At 36.0% G+C, this 25166-nt stretch overlaps 1 long non-coding RNA gene across 2 annotated transcripts in view; it reads right to left on the bottom strand.

Annotated features, from left to right (window-relative positions):
* LOC121077369 overlaps positions 1-25166 on the bottom strand; it is a 476416-nt gene that overhangs the window by 367043 nt on the left and 84207 nt on the right. For both annotated transcript variants that reach the window (XR_005823999.1, XR_005823998.1), the window contains exon 2: positions 23598-23679. This is a non-coding gene — a long non-coding RNA (uncharacterized LOC121077369). The remainder of the gene's footprint in view (positions 1-23597; positions 23680-25166) is intronic.

Below are 25166 nucleotides of genomic sequence, written 5' to 3'. Positions count from 1 at the left end.
TTTTTTTTTTTTTAATTTAAACTTGGTGACAGCTCCTTTTAGAAAGTCAGTATATCTACATCCTACCTTCTACAGTTTTCATTCAGCTCAGAAACAGCTAAATAATTGTTACAGGTCTACTTTGATTTGTCTTTCTAACCAAGCTAAAAGCCATACTTTTTTTTTCTGATTTTTAATTTCCTACCGAGCACATGAAAAGACAGCAGTAGCAAGATGTATGGAACTAAAGAGAGATTTATAATCATTTTCTGTGCATCTGGCTGCATTCTCACATATAGATCTATGCCATCTTTCTTCCAACCAGCTATCTTCAGACTCAGTCACTCATTTTTCACGAAGATCAGGTGTTAGATTACTTGAGCTGGGGCTGTGGCTAGCATTCCACACACAGTACGGTATATATAACTTGGTGTTTTTATCATCACTGATTTCTTACGGATACTAAAATTCTATTACTCATTTTAACTATTCCAACTACAGATATTATGTTCTTAACTTTTTCTCACCATCACAGAAAATATAACATGATACAAATATATATAACACATAGAACATGGGAGCTTCTTAGGTATGACAAGAGGCATGTTAAAGATACCTAGTAGAAAGGTACAGAGAAAATCTCCTCCTGCTCTAATCAAATAAGGGGTATTTAAAGGTTAAACTGAAGAAAGTTGCTATGGGAGATGCTCATACTTGATAAACTTGAATTGAAAAATGCAATTGTGGTCAAACAGTACTAAAACACAATTCTCCTTAACATTCCAGTTCGGGCCATGTTAACCTTAAAATGAAGCCATCTCTCAGGATGGCAGAAAGGCTGAATATGGAAATACATGGGGAGCAAAAAAAAAAATAAAATAAAAAAATAAAAAAGAGATTGTAGGACAGAATTTGGCATGCTATTTCTGTAAGGCAAAAGAGTGTCATGATTTAAATTTAACTTTGGAGAGTAATTTAGAAATGGCGTGCATAACTGTCAGCAGCACCTAAGACAGTGCGTGACTGAGTCAGACCTAACATTATAAGCAAAATTCTAAGCTTATTAGTATTTAGAGAGTAAACAAAAGCAGCAGCCTATAGAGTGAGCAGGAAGACAGCTGACTAGCAGCAAATCAAAGATGGAGTTATTGGTAAGGAAGGGTTTAGGAAGCTTTAGTTAGATTTGATGACTATACTGTATAGAAGACAGAAGATAACTTTACACATTATAACCTTTCCTTCCACAGGCCAGCCCTGTTGCACATTTAAGGCAATTAATAAACATATAAATGCAAAGATGGCAAAATTCACCTACCAAATCTATCCTTATATGAGACCAAAAGCAATTACATCATCTCAGGCAGAATACCAAACACAAGGGTAAAGAATACGATAGACTTCTTTGCTAAAGAGAAAAGTATGGCCAGATCATCTGAATATTTTTATTTCCTTTTCAAGCTATGCCAATAAGCATTCCAGCCATGATCTTCAGAAAATTAATTGCATTGAATACACTCATTTGGCATGGTAACAGGACAAACTGAGTTGGAACCTAATTTTCCCAGTGTCAAAGGAAGACATATCTTGCCATCCTCTGAAAAACATTACAGGAGTGACAACAGTCAGATGGATTATGCACTTCTGACAAAGTATTTTCTTTTAGCTTCAGCTTTAAAAAACAAGGAGGGTTTTCATTATTTGTAATTACAGATTACCTTTTCTCAAGAAAGACAAAATATGACATGCAGGGCTCTGTGTGATGCTAAGACCTTAGAAACATTTTTTGTCTTAGATACCATAAAGCACGTGAACTTTATCAAAAAAGCAATTTAGATGTTTTATGCAAATTAAAAATACTTATCACTGCACTTCTGAAGAATTTTCTTTTTATTAAAGGATACCTTGTGAGATCTTCACATATGTACTGAACAAATAAGGCTATAGTGAAGTCACTGGACCTGTTACTAACACCCAAACCATTCCCTGTCACAGCCTGAAACAAACTCTTGTTCCTAGTCACATTCTAACAATCATCTTTCCCTTATCTCAGTCACAGTCAGTTTGGATATTAATTGCTTTGGACATTTCCTAATTTGTCTTTGTCCTGGAGTGAACAAGTTTATCTTTTGCAACTTCACACCGTCATTCAGCTGGCAATTGCTAGAGCTCAGGAAATTGCTCCCCTTCTACTGAATTTCAACTCTTTTCCAGGAATGTTGAGAGAGAAGAAAAAAAAAAAAAAAGCCAAATAAAAGCCAAGAAGAACTCCTGACCCTCTAAAATGCCATAGCATAACTATTTTCTGCTCTTTAATGTTTAGTAAAAAGAGAATGATTAAAGCCGAATACCTAAATAAGAACAAGACAACTTTCTAAACGAGACTTCTGTCACTTCCTACCAAACACTGTCCTTTGCAGCTCAGCCTCAAAATGGAGTTTCAAACCACAATCAGAACATTATCTAGATATGACCATTATTTTTAACCCCATTTTGCATTTAGCAACAAGCATGATAGAGCACAAGAAACTTAAATATTCCACTGAGCTTATACTATACCATGCCATCTATCTTGTGGTGAAAAATTATATGAATATGAAGCATTCACCACTAACCAATTTGGGCATAATACAAAATTAACAGGCAATTTATTTAGTTCAGATTAAATTTATCCCTACAAATGCAGCATTTTCAGGCTTCCAAGGGCATGTATCAACATGAAAATATGTCTGAGAGGTCTGATGCAAGTAAAATAATAGCTTTACTTATTTTAGATGGCACAATAGGCTTACTTAACAATAGATTTATCTTGTTGGTGTATTTTGAACACCAAAAAGAAAAATAATTATAATTAGGAAACTAAGGAATGTCTTTATTTTGAGCAACAGTTTATTTTAACAGCAGTTAATCATTTCCTTGGAGCTTTTAATAATAACAAGGCTGAATAGTTTTTCAGACCAAACCATCTAGCTTGACTTCTCAAGCCAGACTCAGATGCTCCTTCACTAAGCCTAAAATAGTTAGAAAGTTTAACAAGAAATAGGAGTAGGAGAGAATAAAAAAAAAAATTATGAAATATTCTAAGTCTTCTACAATGGCAAGTATGCTCACTTTCTTTCTTCAGCTAAGAGCTTCTTCTGAGACTTAAGAGAGCTCGAGGGAAAGAGTTGCAGTTATTAAAAAAAATGGATCTGATGCAGACTGCCTTCTTCAATATGCCACTTTGTTATATAAAACATGATAAGTGATGGTTTTGTTTTTGTTGCTGGGACTTTGTCACACAGTGAAATCCTGGGGGAAATTAGTGACTATTCTTTTAAACTATTCCTATCAAAGCTACCAGAAGAAAAATGCACTATTTCCTTTATGTATGTGAAATAGTAGGCGATCTCTTCAGAGATCAGGCAGTCTTTAATTAGCATTCACTTTGTAACCACTTTCATTCCTCTGACCATATCTAGCCAATATCAGATTTATTACCCGGGTTTAGCTCTGACAAGCCACATGTCATTTTCCTCTCAGTACAACGCCACCTTGGGATTTAACCTATCAGCAGGCTTCTGTTCCATCAGTCTGAATCTGCTCCAACACCAGTTTTGCCATAACGTGATGCCATTTACTGCAGTGGAGCGACTTCTGCTTTAGACAAATAAAGCAGAAAGAATCAGGCTTGGTAATGTTCTGTCAAACTTGCTTGTGTCTGACTGTAACGTTAGGAAATTGAGATTTTAAAGAAGAAAAAAATCCTTACACTACCTTTTTTTTTTTTATTATTTACAAGGGAACACTTGATTGGAACTTGAACATTTACACATGGTTACAAACGGCATAGGTAGCAATCTCCCAAATGTAGATTTTTTAATGAAGTTTGCTTTCTATTAAAAAAATGCAACCATTCCATCTCCCTCCATGAAAAGCCATCTGGGGACCTAACACTGGCTGTGGTACAAAAGCACCGTACCAGTGTCAGCATATTCAAACTCCAGATGAATTGGTGCTCACTCAGGAGACACCTACCTCTAATAAATCCCTTAGTACTGAGCGAGCACATTATTGGCTAAAATACATTCTCATGGAAGAAGTTCAAAATGTACAGGACTGATATACCATTGTTCTTTATAATCATTATGCCACTGCATTTTGCTGGGGTAGTGGCTCTTCTGACCAGCTGAAGTTAAACTCTGGATTAGAACTGGATCCTTGCTGTAGAGTGGTCCTGTATCTTATGACTTCAATTGCTAAAGGTGAAAAAATGTTTTAAGCAAATTCAAGTCTTAAAAACAATTAAAAGGCAAGAAAAGGCCCAAGCTCTAAGGAATTAAAAGGCCCAAGCTCTAAGATATCAAATCTCTTTAACAGTCAAGTCAGATAACAAAAAGACTGATCAACAACAGTAGCATTTTCAAAACACAAAACATAATGCCTTCTCCTTTGGAATGTGTCATGAGAACTTGTTGATTTTTGACAGCTTCAGAGGGAAAAGTCTACATGAAATCTTGACTTGTTTCATTTTGGAAATGTCAAAATGTATTGTCTCAAAAAGGTTAAAGCAATTTTTTGTTTCAGTTTTATCAGGTTGACTGATTTTATTTAGACATTTGTACTATGTACTAGTATGTGGGAAATAGAACACAAACATTAGGATTGTATTTAGTCCATAAGCTATTATTTGTTATTTTAAACTACCTCTTTTACTACACTAGGGTGTTTTGACACTGTATATAATGAGCATTTTAAAAAGAGCATTTAGCACTTGAAAATTTTAAATTCAGACCAAATTATTGAATAACCTCACTTGAACATATGGGGAAGGAAATTTCTGAAGCATTCCAGACTGAAATAGTATTTAAATTGAATAAAATTAAGAGAGCAAAACAACCCAAAGTTGCATGTTTCGCATATAAAGCATGGAGCTTCAAGAGTGAACTTAAGTTAATTTCTTATGTCACCAGAACAAAAAGCAGAAACAATAGGGGACTGGGGGGAAGGGGAGAATGACAACATGTTGAGAGCAATGGTGTTTGTCTTCCCATTCCATGTGATGAGCCCTGCTTTCTTGGAAGTGGTTGAACACCTGCCTGCCAACAGGAAGCAGAGAATTAATTTCCTGTTTTGCTTTGCTTGTGTATGCAGCTTTTGCTTTACTCCATAAAATGTCCTTATGTCAACCCATCAGTTCTTGCACCTTTCTGATTCTCTCCTCAATCCCACCTGGCAAGAGTGAGTGCATGGCTGTGTAGTGCTTAGCTGCCTGCCGGGTTAAACCACAACATATTTGCAGAATTTCCATTTGGGCCTATTTTTAAATTTAATTTTCTCTGCTTTCTTGCTGTGTAAGATAAGTATCTGGATACTTATCCCCCAGCTCTAATCAGAGCTAATCAATTTCTTGCTAGATTTTTTACCTGGATTACAGTCATTCCTAATAGACAGCATCTACAGGGAATATACAAAGAAGGAACAGGCAATGTATGAAGAATAAAACATACAATTCTTGTCTAGTATTTCCTTATTACCAGTAAGCACTCCCACACACCTGATTGATTTTAGGCAACTAATTACTTGAACACAATACAGGTGAAGCCAGTTCTGAAGGGTAAGTGGAAGCCTTGCTGAAATCTAAGGAGCCACGCTTTACACACAGAAGAAAATGGGAATACTGTTATAAGAAGAAAAATAAGAAATGAATAATTGTGTGTGGGAAGAGGGAATAGAAGGCATCAATCAAAGCAGAAAGGAAAGGCACAAGAATCAATAACTGCTTCTTAACAAATCCGTCCCTATTTATACTTGGCATTTGTGACTAGTTCTGTCATACATCTGCTTTTTTTCCCCCAGTCGTGTCCTCTTTTCCTCCTGGCAGTCTTCTCTGGAGTGATTATGAGGACTCGCATTTGTTGAATTCTTGAGCTGTTAGTTTGTTGTTTTTTGTGGGCTTTTCTTTGCCCCCAAAAATGGATGTTCCCCAAATCACTACAAATTCATGTATGAATCATCAGGTATTTCCACAGGATCTGCTACCAACCTGGAAATCCCCAGCATGCTGCAGAGAAGTGGGTCCAAATATATGTACAGTAAACACACATTGATCAGACCTCATACAGCACATAGTAACCCTCCTCAATCCTTCCGGAGTACCACAGTCTCCATTATCATTGCATCAGTATAGAAACTTTTCCCTGTGTCTCATGGAGAGGAAAGACTGATGCAAGCACATTATGTGGCCATAGCACAGTCTGTCAAAATGTAAAAGGCTAATTTCCTTGTGAATTATGCTATATAATTTGAGGTGGATGAGGACCCAAACCACTGACATCAGTCAGACTGTTCAGGTTAAGAAGCATTTGTCAGAAGAGAAAGGGTTAATAGGATAGAGGCTAATTGTCCGAGCTTTCCTCTCTGTTATTTGGACTTAAACACTTAAAGTGTAATTTGATTAAATTTCAATTCAAAACACAGGTTTTTGAACTCTGTAATTAGATCCTTCCTATACGTACTCACATTTCAATTTTCAGGTAAAAAATAATAACTTTCTAGTTTTGTTTTTATTTTAAAGCACAGTGAAATAGTGGCTGAAAATTAAAGAAAAAAGTTACAAAACTCAATGATTTTTACATCAAAGTTAGTTTCCTGAAAACTTATCCATTGTTATAACTTTAGTAATAAACAGACGTACAGTCTAGAAATTTCCTGATACACGTTTATGAGAGAAAAGAAATGACTCAAAGTATCATAGCTTATTAATTAAATTGAAATTGAACTTTTGTCTATTTAATTATGAAGAATTTATAAGTGACTAGACAGCTGGCAAGTTTGCATGAACCATCTGCATTTCCAGTTCACACACCTGACAAGGTGAAAGGGTAGTCTCCAACTCTAGAACACACGCGCTATTCTTAATGAAATTTCAGGACTCACATTAAGAATTTGTATATACGAACTGTGAAACGGTTACAGATTTGTTATCTAAATCCCAAGTCACCTAAGGAAAGCCTCTGTTAATTGCCATGCTATGATCATTTATATTTGTTGGTTTATTAAACTCAGGCACTACTATTACTTCTAACAGAGTTTTAACAGGTTTTTCTTAACAGGAATTTAGCATTTATGAAAAGCTTCTGGCATCTTCTTTTTCTACATAATTCATATTTTTAATTACCACTTCTGAAAAATGAAATATTGTACTAAGGCGTCAATAAGGTTTCATGTTAGGTAAATATCAGGTGAATTTGTAACTTCACAAAAATGAGCCTAACTAGAAGCCTTAACAGGAAGCCCTAGGAAACTAGCAGTTGCAATCACCAGCTGGGAGGTGGGGAGACCAAAGAACACAACACAGAATCTTCCATATCACTTTTGTTTTACAATCTAGGTCCCAAATACTCATACAGCAGCACATTCATAGAACATACATAAATTCAGTTTCTTAAATTATTCATGTGCCTTTTTATAACTTCTGACATTTCCCATCTTGCTTACAGGCAATTGAAGGAAACAGCAGAAAGACCCTCTTGCTCCCCACTGCACTTCGAAATACAAGAACAATATCACCTTCAAGCTCCTCATCCAAGCATGCATGTACGCTAAAAAAGGGCAGAAAAAAAGGAGCTTCTGATCCAAGTTTTATCTACCAGAATTCTATATGTGGCTTTGAGTGGACCATTTCAGGACAAGTCCAGAACGTGCAAAGGAAGAAAGACTAGGAAGGTAGACTGAAATTAAGATTCAGGATTGCCCATTTGTGTACTTTATTTTGGGGCCTACATTCTTAAAACATGCTTGGACACCGTATCACCACGTTCAGTTGCATAGATACTAACCATTTTCTGTTTCTGGAAAAATCCAGTTACACTTTCTAAAAAGGCTAAGGGGAACTAGAACAGAAACTTCAATTTAATTTTTTCCTCTTGAGAATCAAGCAAACACTACAAAGCAATTGGGTGTGGAAATATTTTTGGCTGCTTTTATCTTATGTGCATTGGGAACACATAAAAAGGTAAGAAAAACTTCAAAGTCCTTCCCTTTTTTTCCTGCAATTTTACATTTTCTATGTATTACATTAAAATGATCAGTGTTTCAAAGATATGAAGTCAGATACAAGAAAGCTTGCAGAAAGTAAGAATATACCAAAAAGAGTCATGAGAAAGAGGTGAAGGCAGCAGAATCTCAGGAAATATACGTTTCCAGTAGTAAGCTGAGAATGATTTAATACAGGTATGATCCTGTCCAGTTCTATTGCTTCTTTGATGCTACCCAAGCAATATGAGAGCACTGGTAAGAAACGGGTAAGTTACTAAACTTGAAACCCACAGAAGTCCAAAATCACTTTCCAAGGCTAAAACACATGCAGAACAGCAATGTCCTGACTTTAGTTTCTCGTTTTGTAATGGAATATTACACAATACAGGAATCACCTTCTAACATGAAACCATGGCGGAACCTCAGCGTTCCGTTCCTAAGCTGCAGCACGCCGCCAGCTCCAGCTTGTGTCTGCAGGTAACAAGACTAAGAGGCTGTCCAGGCCACTTACCTGGGTAGAGTCCCTGAGCCACGTCTGTTTTCCAGCACCTGCACACCTGCTTACATTGCTGTGAGTAAGCACCGGCATTTGAACTGCTCTGCAAATTCATAAATACTCGTGCTGCTCCATGTGCTAGTATGGCAATATGGGAACTAATGTTTTATTGTTTGTTCTGCAGTTATTTGCTTTGGTAAATTGATATTTATATTTCTGTAAAGTGCATTAGTTAGCATAAGATGTGTAGGCACCAGCTCTATTTTGTTAACATTACATAACGCTTAGCATAATGATGGGCTGGCTCTGGTTAGCAAAGCTGCAGATAAACTTGGCTTTTTTGCATCTGTGTTATAACACAAATTAAAATATCTGTTTAAAAAAATTGTTTTAAAGAGAAGGATTTCGAATGCTGCTATTTTTACCAACTTAATTATATCCTTCTCAGTGAGGTAGAAGGCTTGCAGGTAGAAAAAATCCACACAGAAAAGTATAATTAATACGCTTCTCTTCTGAAATAGTTATTGGAATTCAACTGTGCATTAAGGCCAAGTACCACGCTTGGGGGTGCTGCAGAGACGAAACGTCCTGAAGTCACTCCCTCCCATGCACTCCCCCACTGTTCAGGTTCCCAAGAAGGTTCATCACGCTCTCCACCAGGCTGCCCTTCCAGGCTGTGGGAAGGTGTCACTGTCACTCAGAGCCACAGCTCTGTCTTCAGTTGTGCTAACTGCAACTTCCACAGCACTGACCAGTCCTGTACTGTGCATGTGACACCATGCTGTTCTTGAGACATTGTTAATTGCTGCTACCACTGCATCTAATCCCTTAGGGACGGCTTGTCCTCATCTAAGAAGGAAGACCACTAAACCATTCTATGGACAGAGCACGGTATAATCGGAGAAATAACTCAGCTTTGTCACCTATGATGCTGAGAGTTCAGACAGCCTATCACAATCAAGTATATTCTTTATATCAGCTTCTAAAAGCAGATTGCTGTGGGCTTTATTCTTCTTTCTTGGAAAAAAATGTCACACTGCTTGAGAAGTAAAAGGTCATGTAAGGGGAAGGAAAAAAAAATCAAACTGCCTTGAAAATGTTAAACCTACCCGTTATACAATGACTGTGGCTAAGATCATGAAAAATGTCTTACATTGGGCTTCCACTCTGGTATCACACTCCAATACAAGCATAATTCAAACTGAGTTTCCATTGAACATCTGAGGTTTTTTAAAATAAGGTTTTCATAATTTGGTTGTTTACCTTACAGTGTCCAAATTCACATTCTATATACAAATTGTGTTGGTTTATGAGTTCTTAACCTTTTTTCCGCATCTGTGGAATGACAGACTTTTTAGTCTGACTTTTCTTCTATTCATAAACATGTTGGTTCCCTTTATTCTGCCCACGGTTGTGCAAGGTCCCAAGACAGCCAGTGTGTTTACTTCCAAAAAACTGACCTTGAAGCATTTTTAACTTTTACTGTGCTACCATAACTAAGTACTTCTGTCCTTTTTGGCATGAAGCAATTCTATAGCTTCCTTCTCTTCATTTCCTCTCCCCCCTTCCATCTGTGCTGTTACTGCCAGCTGAAAGCAAAGATGAAGCAGCAGTACCTGACAGAGAGACACCTTGACTGATGTTCAGCTCTCATTGACCCCAAAGCTGAAATAAATTTAATCCAACTAATTATGCCTAAAAGGCTTTAAAACAAAACAAAACAACAACAAATAATGCACCAGATGACATCCTAGTCAAACTTGTATTTTTTTTTTTTTTTGGGGGGGGGAGGGGGGCGGGCTGGCTTTTGATTTGATTTACTTATAATTTATAATCCTTAATTTTGTAAGCACAAATAATTTTCGTACCTCTGCAGGCAAGAACAGATGACAATGTTATGAGCATGATCATTTTTCTACTGACATTTTTAGTAGCCACATTATTCTGTACTTTCTCATCTTTTTGTTTACCATCTCAGCTCCTTTCCTACACAGTCCTTGTACATTAGTAGGAGCATTCTCATCTTTTTAAAGAAAAAAGAAACTTAACACTGTAGCAGAACTAAATATACATGATTACTTCATTTGCGATGATACTAGTCACCCAGGGATAAAACACCCTGAAAATATGCCATCACTTCAGAAGGATGCAATGCTTTATTTGAGGTCAACCAGTAAGTGCTTATACAGAAAAAACTCGAATGGCAAACAGCCCTTGATGAATAAACCTTCTGTTGATTAGTTATTCATATGCACCTGCTTCCACAAGGTCCAACTTCCAACACACAAACACATGTCTTTCGCATTTTGCTTTGTTAGAATTCAATAGCCTGTTTACTTGATTTTGCAGTTGCTGCTCCAGGATCCCTCTGAGTTCAAACGAATTTCAATGAGTAATTCTTATGAATGTGTATCATCTGTTGAGCCAGCTTTCTAGTTGTATGGCCTTTTTCAAACCTATACACAATTGCTAGTGTCTTCTGAAGCTTAGTGCAGCAGATACATTTTTTTTCATTTGAAACATTAAAAAATACATTAAAAAAGAACCCAAAATAAAGGTCTCATGAGCACAGGAAATTTCCTAGTATTTTGAGAGCTCAGAGGAAAGTCCAAATAACACCAGCTCATACTTATTTCTACTGACACGTAAAGCATTTGAGTTTATGGAGAATCAAAATTCTAGCAACGTCATGAGAAAGTTGCAGCCCTATTATCTTTCTCTTCATTTGGCCCAGTGTTCTGGGGGGGGAGGGAAGACAGCATTTACAGGAGTGGGGAGAATTAATCTAATGAAATCTAATGTCATCCCCAGACGTGCATATACACAAAATCAGGGCCTTTACCAATATATGTCATTAAAAAAAAAAAAATTTACTCCATCCTTATGCTTAGAATTGCAGAACTCTCTTTACTGAGCATCACCATTTAGCAATGCTTTTTCCTCCTCTTCCTATACCACATTTTCAAATTAAGGTCTTTACAGATCTTTATACAGACATTACTGGTTCCTTCTTCTATAGTATAAATATTATGTATTTATAATTAGAATGCATGCATGGCAGTAGAGGAAAATGTAGACAATGGTCTTAAATGACTATTAATTATTTCCTTTAGTGTAGGACAGATTTAATATTATGGGGGTTAAATTTTAAAGAACTGATATTAAAACTAATTTCTTTAAAATGTTAATCTGAAGTACAGGAAAATAATTTGTATGTAGGTAAATAGAGAATGGGGCTCCTTACAAGATCTGATGTACTTCATATTTTGCCTATTAAAAAGATGGATGGGATTCTTCTGTCCCTGTGCCATTCTGACAGCACAAACCCATCCTGTTAGCTATTGCAAGATTCTCCCCTCACTGGAGGATTTTGGAGGATTTAACATAAAACAAGGCCTATAACAAGGGGGATGTCAAACCTTGGCCTTTCTCATTGGCTATTCTTATTTTTTATTTTTTTTAATTATAGGAATCCCACAAAAACTGGCAGTCACGGTACTCTCACAGACCCAAAGGATTTAGGCTCTGTGTGCTTCCTGTTCTCCACAGCAGAAATTCATTATGAAAGTGCAGTGCTTTCCAACATAATCAGTTTCTGATTCCCTGTTTGATGCTGCACACCCACATGGCTTGATGATTTGACCTATATCTCTCTCCAAAAAGCATGGATGGGTTGCTTTCAATACCCTTTTCCTGCTAATCTCTCTCCCACGCAGCAGTTCCACAGCTCTTAGGTGTATAAGCCTCTTCACCACCTGACATGCAGGAAGCAGATGTTAAATACCTTACAATTGTACAATCTATCTGGCAATTTGGAGAACCAGACTATTTGTTCCTGCTTCCACCCTCCTTAAAAGCAAGACTGCATTTCTCTAAGCGTTCTTTATCCCTTTTCTTCCACTGTTTGAAATGCCTTGGCAGGTCCCCCACTTAACAGTGATGCATCCAAAAGCATTACTCATCTCCGTTGTCATGCCATTTTCTTCTCATTTTCATTAGATTCCCCTGATGGATTCTTACCCAAGACAAGGTTTTCTAGTTGCTTCTACTATCTCTATTGATATTTAGGTAGCACAGACTCACGACTCAAGACTATGCAGAATATTCTGCAGAAAACATGATTTCTGCCATAAGGAATTTACATTGTGTACATTCTCTTATAAGAATAAAGCTTTCTAAATTATCTGCTGTTAGGGTTAGAAGTATCTTCCAGCAGTGTACTTTGCTTCCTCTCATTAGAATTCCATATTCGTCCTTCACTTTAATGTTGTCTTCCATAATATAAATGAGCCAAACACACTTGGAGACAGAAATCAAGTGAAATGTGCCATAAGAACAATTATCTTCATTTGTACTTCCAATGACTTTAAAATAAACATTTTGGCTCAGATTAACAAGGCTTAGTCTTCTTTATTGACCTTCTGACTTTTGAACATTCAGAATCCATATTTTCAAACTATTTCTTGTAACAAAGGTGACACTGTTTGAGAAGCCAGGCTCTACTGAACTAAGTACATCATGGACTATGGGACATGTTTAATGACCTTTAATTCGATACATCTCAAAATTACATAATTGCTACTACTCATGAAAATCCGCATCCCTGCCAAGGAACAAAAGTAAATCCTATATTCCAAGTTCATTTAATCCTTTTGGAAAGAAAAACTTATTCAACTCAAGATCTCAGAATAGGATAACATTTTCAAAAAGTAACTATATATTCAAAGCCCCTTGTATAAAGGCACTACTTTGCCAACTAAAATATATTAAAAGTAATTTTATTTATTTTTTAAAGTCAGAAAACATTTGACTTCAGAAACAGAAACCTACACTTGAGTAATTCCATACATGTAAGCATTTTATTTATAATAGCTACAGTAATAGCAAAGTGCACTAGCATTGCCTTTAGAAGAATAAGCAATAAGTGATATTCTAAGTGAACTTGGTTTAGTAAACATGGAATACTTGTTATTTGGTGCTAACTTGCATTGAAATAGTCAGTTTACCTAAATGAAAGCACACACAATTCATCTCACTGTTTCCAGTACTTTAAAGATACCGTTTTTGTCACTTACAGAACAACGGGGTAAAACGATTTTAAAAGGCATATTTAAATGTCATAAAAATAAAATGGGTAGTCCATATGATTTGTTACTATATCCACAGCAACATTAAGTTAAATCATTACCAGAGCTCAGAAAGCTTAATGCCAAAAGAATAAATCAGTGCTTTGTTTTTCAAACTAATACAACTTAACCATGCCCTTTTCTCCACAGGTAAAACATACGGAATCTTACTCATGTCTGGGAGGGCTGGAGGAGGATTTAAGATAACATGTACAGTCCAAACTCTGGTTAAAACATGACTGCTGGTTTGCTTAGTCATTACATTAATTTTGATCTCCTGTATGTCACGTCAACCATTTCAGCACCTGTGTACTTGGTACTGCATGTAGCACATTAGATCACCTACCCTGTCTAAGTTTTTCCTTTCTTTATTAAATTTTTTCTTCTTTTTTTTTCCTACTTACATCTTTAAACTGATTTTCATGTAACTTCATTTTTCCACTTTCAATGTTACCTCAATCACTAATCCTTTCTGTAGCAGCTTAAGCTGACTACTTCTCCAAGCCCCAAAATCAAGTTTGATCACATCTCCATTTCTTAGTAATCTATTCGTTGAAATGCTGTACAAAGAAATGTATTTCTTGCACTCCCAAAAGTTGCAATTTAAAGTAAAATCAAGGCAGCAAGCAGACAGACAGGAAAACACATTTAAATTAACAGTTTAGTAGCCATTCTGGAGAACATTAAAGGATCAAGAAACCACAACATATCCACAACTTGAATTCCCTTCAACCAGATGAAATCATGAAGTAAACATGACTCTTTCAGCTTGGTTATATGAAAGATATAATGGAAATACAACAATCCAGAATACAAGAATCAGCACTTGACTGCAGATTTACAGAATGGAAACCCGGCCTCAGTGAAACACATGCAGCTTTACTGCAGGTTTTTATGAAGACAATATTCTTTTTAACCCCTCAGCCTCATCCCACTCAAGAGCACGAAACAGGGATTTTCCACATACAAGTCTTGGTTTGAATTTGATTATGCACATACACTTTATTACACCAGCCCACTCTGAAATGTCTCTCAACTGTATTCCAAAGTACAAGAGAATTTGGCACACTATGGAATATGACCACAAAGACGGAGGTAGGAAATCAGAAGAGTTCTTGGCATTAAGTTTCAACATCTAAAAACCGCTGTTATATCAGAAGGGAGCCATCGTTTATTAGCACAAATCTTCCACTGTTTTTCAACCTCTCAACTTTTCCACCTTGACAAAGTGAGAAGCAGCAGAAAAGCAATCAGCAGCATTTTGTTGCTTTCAGAGCTCTTGCACACGTGATACACAATATGCAGAGGAACTCAGACACCTCTAATTTCATCACATTCCAGACCTATCCATCCAGATCCTAACATTCCCACGCTAAGTCCTTGGAAGTCATGTATGAACTAATAAGAATAAAAGGAAGCAAGAACTGTATTAGTTGTAGTATTAACCTTTGTAATGTTTCAAGCTTCTGTGACATTTTAAAATGTTTCTGATGTATACATTATACAGCAGCATTTTTTTATAAGCAGACTATCTAAACTACAGAACTAAGCTTTTACTTTTAAAACACAGCATTCTTGCTTACAACTTGAGAGAGCTGGCATTGGCATAAAACTTACTTTGTAGACTATTTCATATTAAAAAAGTACTTTATGTAAATATTTTGGTATTTTGAATTGCAAACTAATTAACTGAAATACCCTCACATTAAATTTTAAAAGTTTACAATGGATGACAGGAAACCTAACATTTTGTTCCTCAACCATTGCAAGCCACTGTCAATTCAGAGCAATTGGCTCCAGTTTTCCTTTAAGTCCAGAGGAACCAAAAATAAAAATAATAGATTCATTGTAAAATTATTGCAAATGAAACAATCAGTGCTGACCTGTTCAATAAACATGAGTTTATATAGCTACCGTTTTATCACACGTACTTGATAGAGGAGATTCACCTCAGCGCAGCATTTTGGGTGAAAAGCCAATATTCAGGTTAAATGATCACTTCATATGCTTTGATCATAGAACTTATTTGCAGAGACTTCAACTCCTTTACTTGGTTTAGAGATATGCTAACATCATTAAAGATCATCCATTATCATTAAGTCTCCTTTGGGTAACAAGATAAATACCATCTTTTCACTCTGTAGTAGTTAGCTTTATATAAATCAGGCAATAAACATTGTAATTGGATATTATTTAAAAAAAAAAAAAGAGAGAGAGACCATTGTTTACAGGAAAAAAATCTACCATTCAGTTGCTTCCCTAATTAAAAGAAGAGAAAATGCTGCATACTATTTTTCCATTAATAGTATCAAACTTTTTACAATATTGCCCAGAGGCTTTGTCTGATGGAGCTGGGTGGAATCTTTCTTCTAAGATGGGTCATAATTTTAAGATATAGTTTAGTTACTCTACTGCAATATGAAGGTAAACTCAAAGCTTTCAAAAAATTGGAATTTTTTTCACACCCCACAAAAATGCTCACATAGAATAAATAGTTTGTGAGCTTTATTGCCTTTCACTCCAACCAATAAATACGCTTGGTTGGAGTGAAACACTGAAAACTTTTTTCAGTGTTTCCACCTGTATTCTACCCTACAATTTACATAACATCCCTTGATCAGTATATAAAGATATTGGCACTTCTGCTTCCAAATTTGTAATGACTACAGTTGCCAAGTCTTTGCCACCAGCAGACAGAAAGAAATCCGTATTTCCTCATTACTTTCTTAAGGTATCTGTAGTGGGATCAATCTGGTCCTACATTAGAAAACCCTCTTTACTCTTCCTTTAGATATGGAGATTAGAGTACTGAATTATAAAGAAAGCTCACAGAAATTCTATAAATACAATATCTGAACTAATCCCAAATCTAAATTTAGAGAAAATACTACAGTGGCTTTACTGGATGTTTGCAGATGTCAATATGTTACCTGGAGACAGGTCTTTCTGAAAACATGCAAAACTGTTGTTCTAATAACTAGCTCAGGTATCAATCTTGGCTAATGGCTATTAAATCTTGAGAGGCAGAGAAAAGCTACTTAGTACTTCTCTTCTAAGGAAAAAAAAGGGGATTGAGCCACATAAGTGCCTTATTGGCATTTTATCTGAGCCTACAGTTGAGCTCCAGTAATTATCCGTAGCCTCATATGACATTTCTAACAGCCGTCTGTCATGTAAGTTGGAAATCAACACAATGACATTAGATATTAACTAAAAAGAAGTATTTGTTTGAAACACAGCAAGGGTTTCCTTGGTAAGAAAAAGAAAAAAACATGTCTTCTGTTTTCATCAACATGCTTCATGTCAGTTACCAACTCTGTAAGGATTTGCTTTCAGTTGTGTGTTTTTTGTTGCTTTGAATTAAAGAGGTCAGTTTCAATTTACACATTCATAATATACAACAGATTTAAGATTTATGAATTTATAATGAAAGAAGTCAGAAGTTGGCTGTTAACACTGGCATGTCAAGATGTCTCTCGGAAGTAGATCTTAGAGATGTTTCTGTTGCATCGCCTGTACTGCCTTACGAATCTCATTTGCGTTTCACTGGGGAAGTTTCTAAGACATTTCCTAATACATACAATGAGTATAGGCATGTTCCTTTATGTTGTTCTTCCTGATATAATTCTAAAAGTAGTTTCAAGCACTTCAGATTTTCAAGCATATTGCACTTGAGAATTGGCCAAATCATATTATCACTGTATAAAAGATAGGCTTTTTTCCTCTATTCTAGTAAAACCATTGCAAATAAGCAGCACAAATAAGAAACAAGGAATGGGACTGAATAACTTATTTAGTCCCTAGGATGCTTCTTTGAGGCAGACCATGTACTTTTAGATAGCATTACTGCAACTGGCTGAACTATGTTCACGTCTGCCCAAATGGACCCTCGGACCCTTAGTTGGGACTGAAGTTGCTAGTTCGACTATTTTTATCTGAACAAGTAGACACCCCAATCATTTCTGTGGTACTCCCAGAAGCACAACAAACACAAGAAGACTAGACCTAAACCTACATCAAGGGAATACTGCAGATACTTTTGGATAGTGTCAGGTGTGCGGAGAAATACTACCCTAACTTTTCTATTATTCCTATAATTATTTTGGAATTTTGCAAGAGATTTTGAGAGGAGAATGCACAAAAGTTTGTGAGTAGAGACACTATTACCAGTCTCCATTCCATATCTATCTATATCAGATTTTCATCAAGAGCCTGAGTAACCCCCAAAATACTTATTTCTGATTATTTTTGCTATGGGCAGTAGCTAAATTATGCATACAGAGACAATGGAACATGACACACTGAAAATAATTATTCACTTGTATGATTGATGTGGTTAGATACAAAGGATTAGATTTGAACAAAGAGATAACAGAAATGATTTCGAAGATAAACTCCTAACAAACAAGTACTCCCCCCACGAAATTATGATTCTTCAGATATAATCAGATGAAAGAAACAGTTGAATATTCGTGTTTTTAATGAGTTTATGTTGATTCTGTGCTTTACTTGCCTGTTTCCTTTTCTCAATGCTTTGTAATGTTCATGAATGACTACTGTGCAAAGTTATTGGATAAATAGGCTGTTTTTAAAATCTCATGTTTTGCCCTAGATATCTGACCCAGGTACAATAAAAATAAAAATTAAAAAAAGAATTCCCATGCCTCTAAGCAAGCACTTTGAATTTTGACCATTCTTTGTAAAAACTATCAGTCAAGAAATAAGAACAAATTTTAAAAGCCTTATCTGTTCATGGCTGATAACATTAATTAATTATTCATATGAATAATCATATAATATTACATGTCAATTATCTCTTTAGGTACCTATTTCATACCTACTTAAACCTACTTGCTGTCTTGTTGAGACAGACACACTTAAAGCAGACAGAGGCAAGCTATAGTGCTGCAATGAGATGAGAGGATAGTGGTGGAGCACCTGGCACAAAAGAGCAATATTTTCCAGATGGTCCATATTGCAATTATACAGCATCATCTGCCAGGGAAGGAAGGAAAGGAAGGAGGGAAAAAAAAAAAAATCTAATAGCTTCTTGGTACATTCAAACCTGAAAAAACCCTTTCAAAGATTTTCAGTGCATTTTTGCTTTCTGCCCATCTCCATCAGGGAAGAATTGTGTTACACTTATGCTCTTGCTGACAAATCTTCTGTTAAGCAATATTTGACCTATTTCTTTAAAGAAAACCCTAAACCATAGTCCTGTTTTTCCACCATACTGCAATAAACTTTTTGCCTATCATACTCTGATTATTTTCATACCAGTTTAAATGGAAGTAATATACTAATGAATATGGCCTGGAAGCTTCAAAGTATGCTTACTTCAAAGGCAGTATTGTTTGATATAATGGTATCACGGCATTTTGATGCAGCACAGTGTTAGTCAGCAGTCGAAGTCTTCCAGTACCCAACATAATTATTTTATTACAATGACATTAGTTTGAAATACTACTTTCACTAGTCTTCTAAATTCTTTCAACTTCTAATTCTTTCATGGCTCACCCTGAGGCTTGCCAGCACTTAAGGTCTCTTTAAAGGGAAAAATGTATCTAATGGGTGGATTATATTAACTCCCACATGGCCACTGCTCTGCTGAACCTGTCCAATGCTGTAATACAGTACAGACAAGTGATCTGTTGAAAAATACAGGCAACACATATACACAAGAGATACCATAAAGCACATTCAGTTGCCCCATATGCTTATTTAACCATCAAAACTTAATTCGCAGCAGATATTACAAAAGGTTTATGGGGAAGAACACAACAGTTAAGTCACTGATGAAGTCTTTCCAGGCCTGCTAGGTTCATAGTTCGTGCCCAAGGCTGACAGACTGTGCAGAAAGTTTCCAGCAAGCTCTTTTGTTCCTTTACAGTCTCATCTCCACAGCACTTTGCCTAAGGCTACTATTGTTTGCTTTGCTGATTCTTCATCTCTTGGATCTGGAGAGATGGGGCAGTGGGGAGAAATAAGGAGGAAAGCTCCAACATTTATTATTTATATAATTTTGATATGCTGTTCACAAGTAATTTCACATAAAACTGTATGAAGCAGGTCCAGCTCTGTCTCCGCCTTTGCAGGGGGACTGCAGACCCTAACGCTCTTCATTTTCTAATTGCTTCATGGGCATGCTCATGCTCCCAGTAAGACAGACCACGCTGAGAAGGAGCAGATTCGAAGGAAAAGGGACACGATAATAAGAGAGGGTATTAGCTGTGGCAGGAGTGGTGAGGGATCAGGAGAACAGCATGCACTTAGGCCTCTGATGTCTGAAGTCAGTTGGGAGCAGCCCACCTTCCCTTCTCCCAGACAGACAGGGCTCTGCCTACACAACAGATACAGGAGATGTTCAACACAGTACAATTCTGTTCTCCCAGCTCTTTATCTCCAGCAGGTCTGCCAATTCCTGCAACAGACCACTCCTCAATTTGGCCATTTTAAAGCAAAATACGTGTGAATGCATTGCATCTGTGTCTCTGACTAAGAACAACTCTCTAAATCCACAAACCAATCAGGACATATCCACACACAGCTGAACAAAGTAAAACAGAGAAGCTGCTTGTAATTTAGTATTAAATTATTTTGTTACTCAGCGTGGGTATCTTTGCAGTGTAAATGAAGATATTCACTTTAAGAGAGTCAGTTAGGTCTTGGGAGGAAAAGGGTTAGCAGAATTTTTTGGTTTTTTTTTTCCTTATTTATCTGTCCTTCAGATTTTGAATTTATAGTCCACCTAACTTCTTTATCTCTGCACTTCTTTGTGAGAGGTGAAACAAGTCACTCAGGGGAACAGCATTTCTGGAAAAGCTCATTTATTTGTTTGTTTTTCATTTTGCCAAGTCCTGTGAATCGTAATCAAATCCTGAATGAAACTACTGTGGAGATTTAGCTAGCTCAGCTTTTTAGCTCTCACTCCAAGAAAAGAGTTTGATCCACAGAGAGAGCACAGAGAAGAAAGGAGGCATGCAAACCCAGGAAAGTAAAATTAGCCAAATTGAGTTATGCTGTGTACAGAGCCAAGCTAATGTTACCAGTTGATATTGTGTAATCCTGACATAAGAAGCTTGCTGATCAAATAGAGGAGATAAACATACAGTCTTTTTTTCAAAGGGTGCTAAACTCCCTGGGTGTTTCTCTGTTCTTTAGCTTTTTCCCTGTTCAGTAGCTTTGAACACTGGCTCACAGCACTATCTATGAAGTTAGTTGAAGGAAAAAAAATACAAAACCAAAAATCCCCTAAGAATACTCAAAATTAATTGGCATAATCCACTCAAACACGAAGGTCCTAGAAAAAAAAATGGAATTTGTAAAAGAAAAAAAATAAAGCGAGGAGACAGAGAGGTGGTAAATAAGTGCAATTGTTGCTGGATTGTATATTATAGAAACACAATGCTTTCCCTCAAAATAAACAGATACCAGCTATAGATTACTTTTTTGCTATTTATGAACTCAGATTACACTAGCTCTAGTTAAAATGCTAAAACTCTTGAAACTGTGGATGCAACTAAGATCTCAAGAAGGCCTAGAAGATGTGGCAGTACCTTTCACTCTTTCTTTGCAGTACTCATCTCATGTCCTTTTAAAGCCTTTAAACTTCTCCTCCCCACCAACACACAGATACTGTGGCTCAGGTATGGGAATGCAGACTCAAACTTACAGAATTCAGTCAGTTGCAAAATCAATTTGAGTTCTCAAATAACTGCCACAAAATTCAGAATAATTTTTCAAACACTTTAAGCATTTTAAAAAAGAAATCAGCAGCTAAACAGCAGAACTGAGTTAATAAACCATTTTTTGTATCAAGCAGAAGAAAAACTAGAAGTATGCAATACTGAATATATAAGCACGTCACAAAGATTGAAATATGAATTCTAGTTTCTTCACAATTTTTAGTGAAAAAGAACAAAATGACATATTAAAAAAATCCAAGAAAAAGAATTACCAATTGCCTTATTGAAATGCTAATGTGTTATTCTTCTGTCATTTGAGCACTGAAGAAAATCTATTTGAAGGCAGTTCAGCTTTGTATACCTGGGCTATTTTTTGTAAGAGCAGCGTAACCAGAGCATACCACTATCACAGTTTAGACATATCCACGCTGTACACGTTTAGGAGAACACATCAACAATGCCAACTGCTACCTGATGCATGTGACAAGCTAGTAAAATCTCTTGAACCTTGTAGGGGAAAAGCGAATGCATGGACCACTACAAAACCAAGCAAAAAAAAAAAAAATCTATGTTTACATTTAAGTAGAAAGAGAGAACACTAGAAATCATCACACTCTTTTCTAGAAGAGGTACAAGAGCACTGAAGGAAATTAGCATCATCCACACATTACACTGACTAGAACTAAAGTAACTATTGTATATGGAAGGGAATGCATTAACTGGTGATGTGTGAGTAGTCAATTTTTGGATAAAATGCACTGTGGAAAAAAAAATAAAACTAAAAAGCATGCTTTTAGAAAAATCAAACCAATGTGAAAGCAGGTTTTCCCCCCACAATCATAAATGTTGCAGTCTCTCTCCTGTCACATCCCCCTTTTAGGTTAGGCAACTATGAGCTGTATCTTAAACAGTACTTCAATTTCACACAATATTATACTATTAGTAATCATGTTTCCCCTAGCATTTCAGGCCAAACAAATAGTTTTTTGTACTAGGATGTACTCAAGTCCTATCTGCTCCAAGCAGACAGACTTGAAACTAAAGAGTCAAAGAGAAGAAACCAAGATGGACAAATTTATTCAACAAATCAAGGAAACATTAATGTATTTATCCTGTTACTTTTGCTAATATGAAAGAAGTAATGATCAAAATCAGTTCTTTCTTCCTTGCAGATCTAAAAGCCACCTAATCATTAACTTCTACTTTTCTAGATAGCTGCAAGTACTGATTGAGACTGAACTATAGCATGCTACTGAAAGATTACCCACATTTGTAAGAGATTACCCACATTTGTTACAAATATTCAGAGACTAGTAAAAAGCACACAGGGAAACAGTTCAGAATTGATTCAATACAGCTACGAAAAAAAGAAATGGGCCACTTGCCCCAGGGGAGTGCTACTAATCTAAGGTAAGTCTTTAAAAATAGATATAAAACTATGACTATCTAGACACTCCTAAGAAATAGGACTTTATTGTAATACAGGTAAAGATAAAATATGGAGATACATCTGAAAACATCCCCAAAGCCATAGTATTCCATCTTTCATGCTGTCCCACAGTATTTCAACAAAAATCTTCTGAAAAGGTAAGCCCCAAGAAGCAGACACCTAAAGCTTCTACTGACTATCCAGTTTTCTTGATATCTCAGGCTTTTATTTTATCTATGTATTCCCATGAGCACCGAATTACTTCTTCTGTATTTTTTTCATGTAGATCAGTATAAACCAGCAATTATAAGCTCAGAGCTCAGTTTCTAAGTCATACTAGAAGACAACTTTTTCAGAAGCATATGAAATTTAATTCCATTCTCAGAAATCACATTTACATGCAATTTACTGGACCTGGGGGATCCAGGAATGTATTTTTGCACGTGCATCATGTCAGTTAAATGATGAGTAACTGATTTATTCCAGAATACCAGTATTGGAACTTGTTTGATACCAGGAAAGTACAACCCTCTGTCCACAACAAAACATTACAACAGAAGTGACGTCTCAGAAAATTCTAATGGGAGAAAAAAAAAATCCTGTTTTCTTGCTTCTTGTATATCTAACTCACTAGCCAAGGAATCTTAAAATGAACAGAACAAATTTCAAGAATTACTTATGTTTTAAGGGACCAGATGAATTAAAAGAAAACAAAATACACACAAGACTTTTCAAGTAAGCTTATTTTTAACATGCTTTCAGCAGCAATAAAGAAGTTTCTACCATTTGTTTTGTCACAGAAAATGTTAGGTCAAGAAAAAAATCAAAATTTTGTCCAAATCTAATAATTCAACTGTTAGACTTACCTTTTAACTCTCCACGTTGATTTGAATATTATCTTCCAAGCTGATTTATAGGCAAACAAAATGTTCAAACAACGCAAGCCACCTGCAAAGGGAAAAAGGTAGACTAAGTCCAACTTCTGAAAAGATTATGCAAGAATATCCGCTGTGACACTCACCAACATTTTACTCCTTCAATTGCCTGTGAGTATTAAATAATACAATCAACTGTGCAACAAACACATTAAATTTCAGCTTAAATCTATGCAAAGCTACCATATTCAGTTCAATTGAAAATTCCCTGATCATAAAAATCATTCCCAATTGGTTAGAATTTCAAGCATTAATGCAAGCATTTGCACTCTCAACAGTACAAGTGCTTCCATTGTTTGTGCAGCATCATGATATATTCTGATATATATTTTTATTTTACTTAAGTGGCCACCCTTCTCCTCCCCACTAGCTTATATCTTATATCATATAACTATCTTATTAGTTATATGATAACTAATACTTCATAGCGTGTCAGAAGTGATGCCACATGAAAAATACTGGCAAGCTTTAAAGGTTCCAGGATTTTTTCTTGCAGTTAAGTAGTTCAGGTATGCAAAACTGACCTCTGACTACTGTTCACCTATTTCATGCTAAGTCTAGACATGGCCTCAGAAGAAAGTAAGAAATAATAATATATAATAATAATAAATTAATTAATAATAATAAATGGAAAAGGTAAGAGCAAATCCAAATGAAGAACTAGTGGAGTGTGAACGCTGTATTCTTTCATTGTGAAATCCCGAAAAGGAGAGATTAACTAATTGCCTCCCTAGAGCATTGCATTTCTTCCTTCCCAGTCATGTTTCTTTATTGTCAGGTTCTAAAGCTTACAAGGCTCAGATTGTCACCAAAAGCTAGAGAATATATTTCTTCCTTTTGTGCCCCTCTCTTTCCCATCTTATTTAGACCAAAGCATCCTTAGAACAATGTACTTCTCTCATATGTTTGTAGTCTGCAAGGGTTAAGTACAGTCTGGGAGGGCCTAAATACTACTAAAGTCCTAATAATACTCATACAAACACACATGAAGAGTATCCCTTTACAGAAAGGGAAATTTAGCAAAACATTTGTAAAGCTCTCTCTATAAAATTTAGAAACACACAGATTCAGGCATTCTGTAAATACAGGATTTATAAAAACAGAACATATTACCAGTGACTGGTTTCAAAACAATATAACAGCTATTGAGCATGAAACATACAAGAAAGAATGCTTGTTACAATAACTTTTTCTTTTTTTAATAATTCTATTTCTACCCTATCTTCTTACGAATGAGAATAAACCCCCTATGTTCTAACTACGAATGGAAATTGTTTGCACTGTCTATCAAATTTAGTCTATCCTCTTCTTCTTCTCTACTACAAAATTTTGTTTGATAGCATAGGTACACTTTTCAGAAGTAGATATTAGGGAAGGAAAAAAAAAAAAGAAAGGAATGGAGATCAACCTAATACACCGCTGCGAAAAATGTCATTAAAGACAGAATAGTCACTGATTTTGTAATGCGCACACACACAATGTTGAGCATCCTCGGTTACT

The sequence above is a fragment of the Cygnus olor genome, chromosome 13 (genome assembly GCF_009769625.2).
Source record: "Cygnus olor isolate bCygOlo1 chromosome 13, bCygOlo1.pri.v2, whole genome shotgun sequence".
NCBI classification, from domain to species: domain Eukaryota; kingdom Metazoa; phylum Chordata; class Aves; order Anseriformes; family Anatidae; genus Cygnus; species Cygnus olor.
This window is presented reverse-complemented; position numbering and strand designations above follow the sequence as displayed.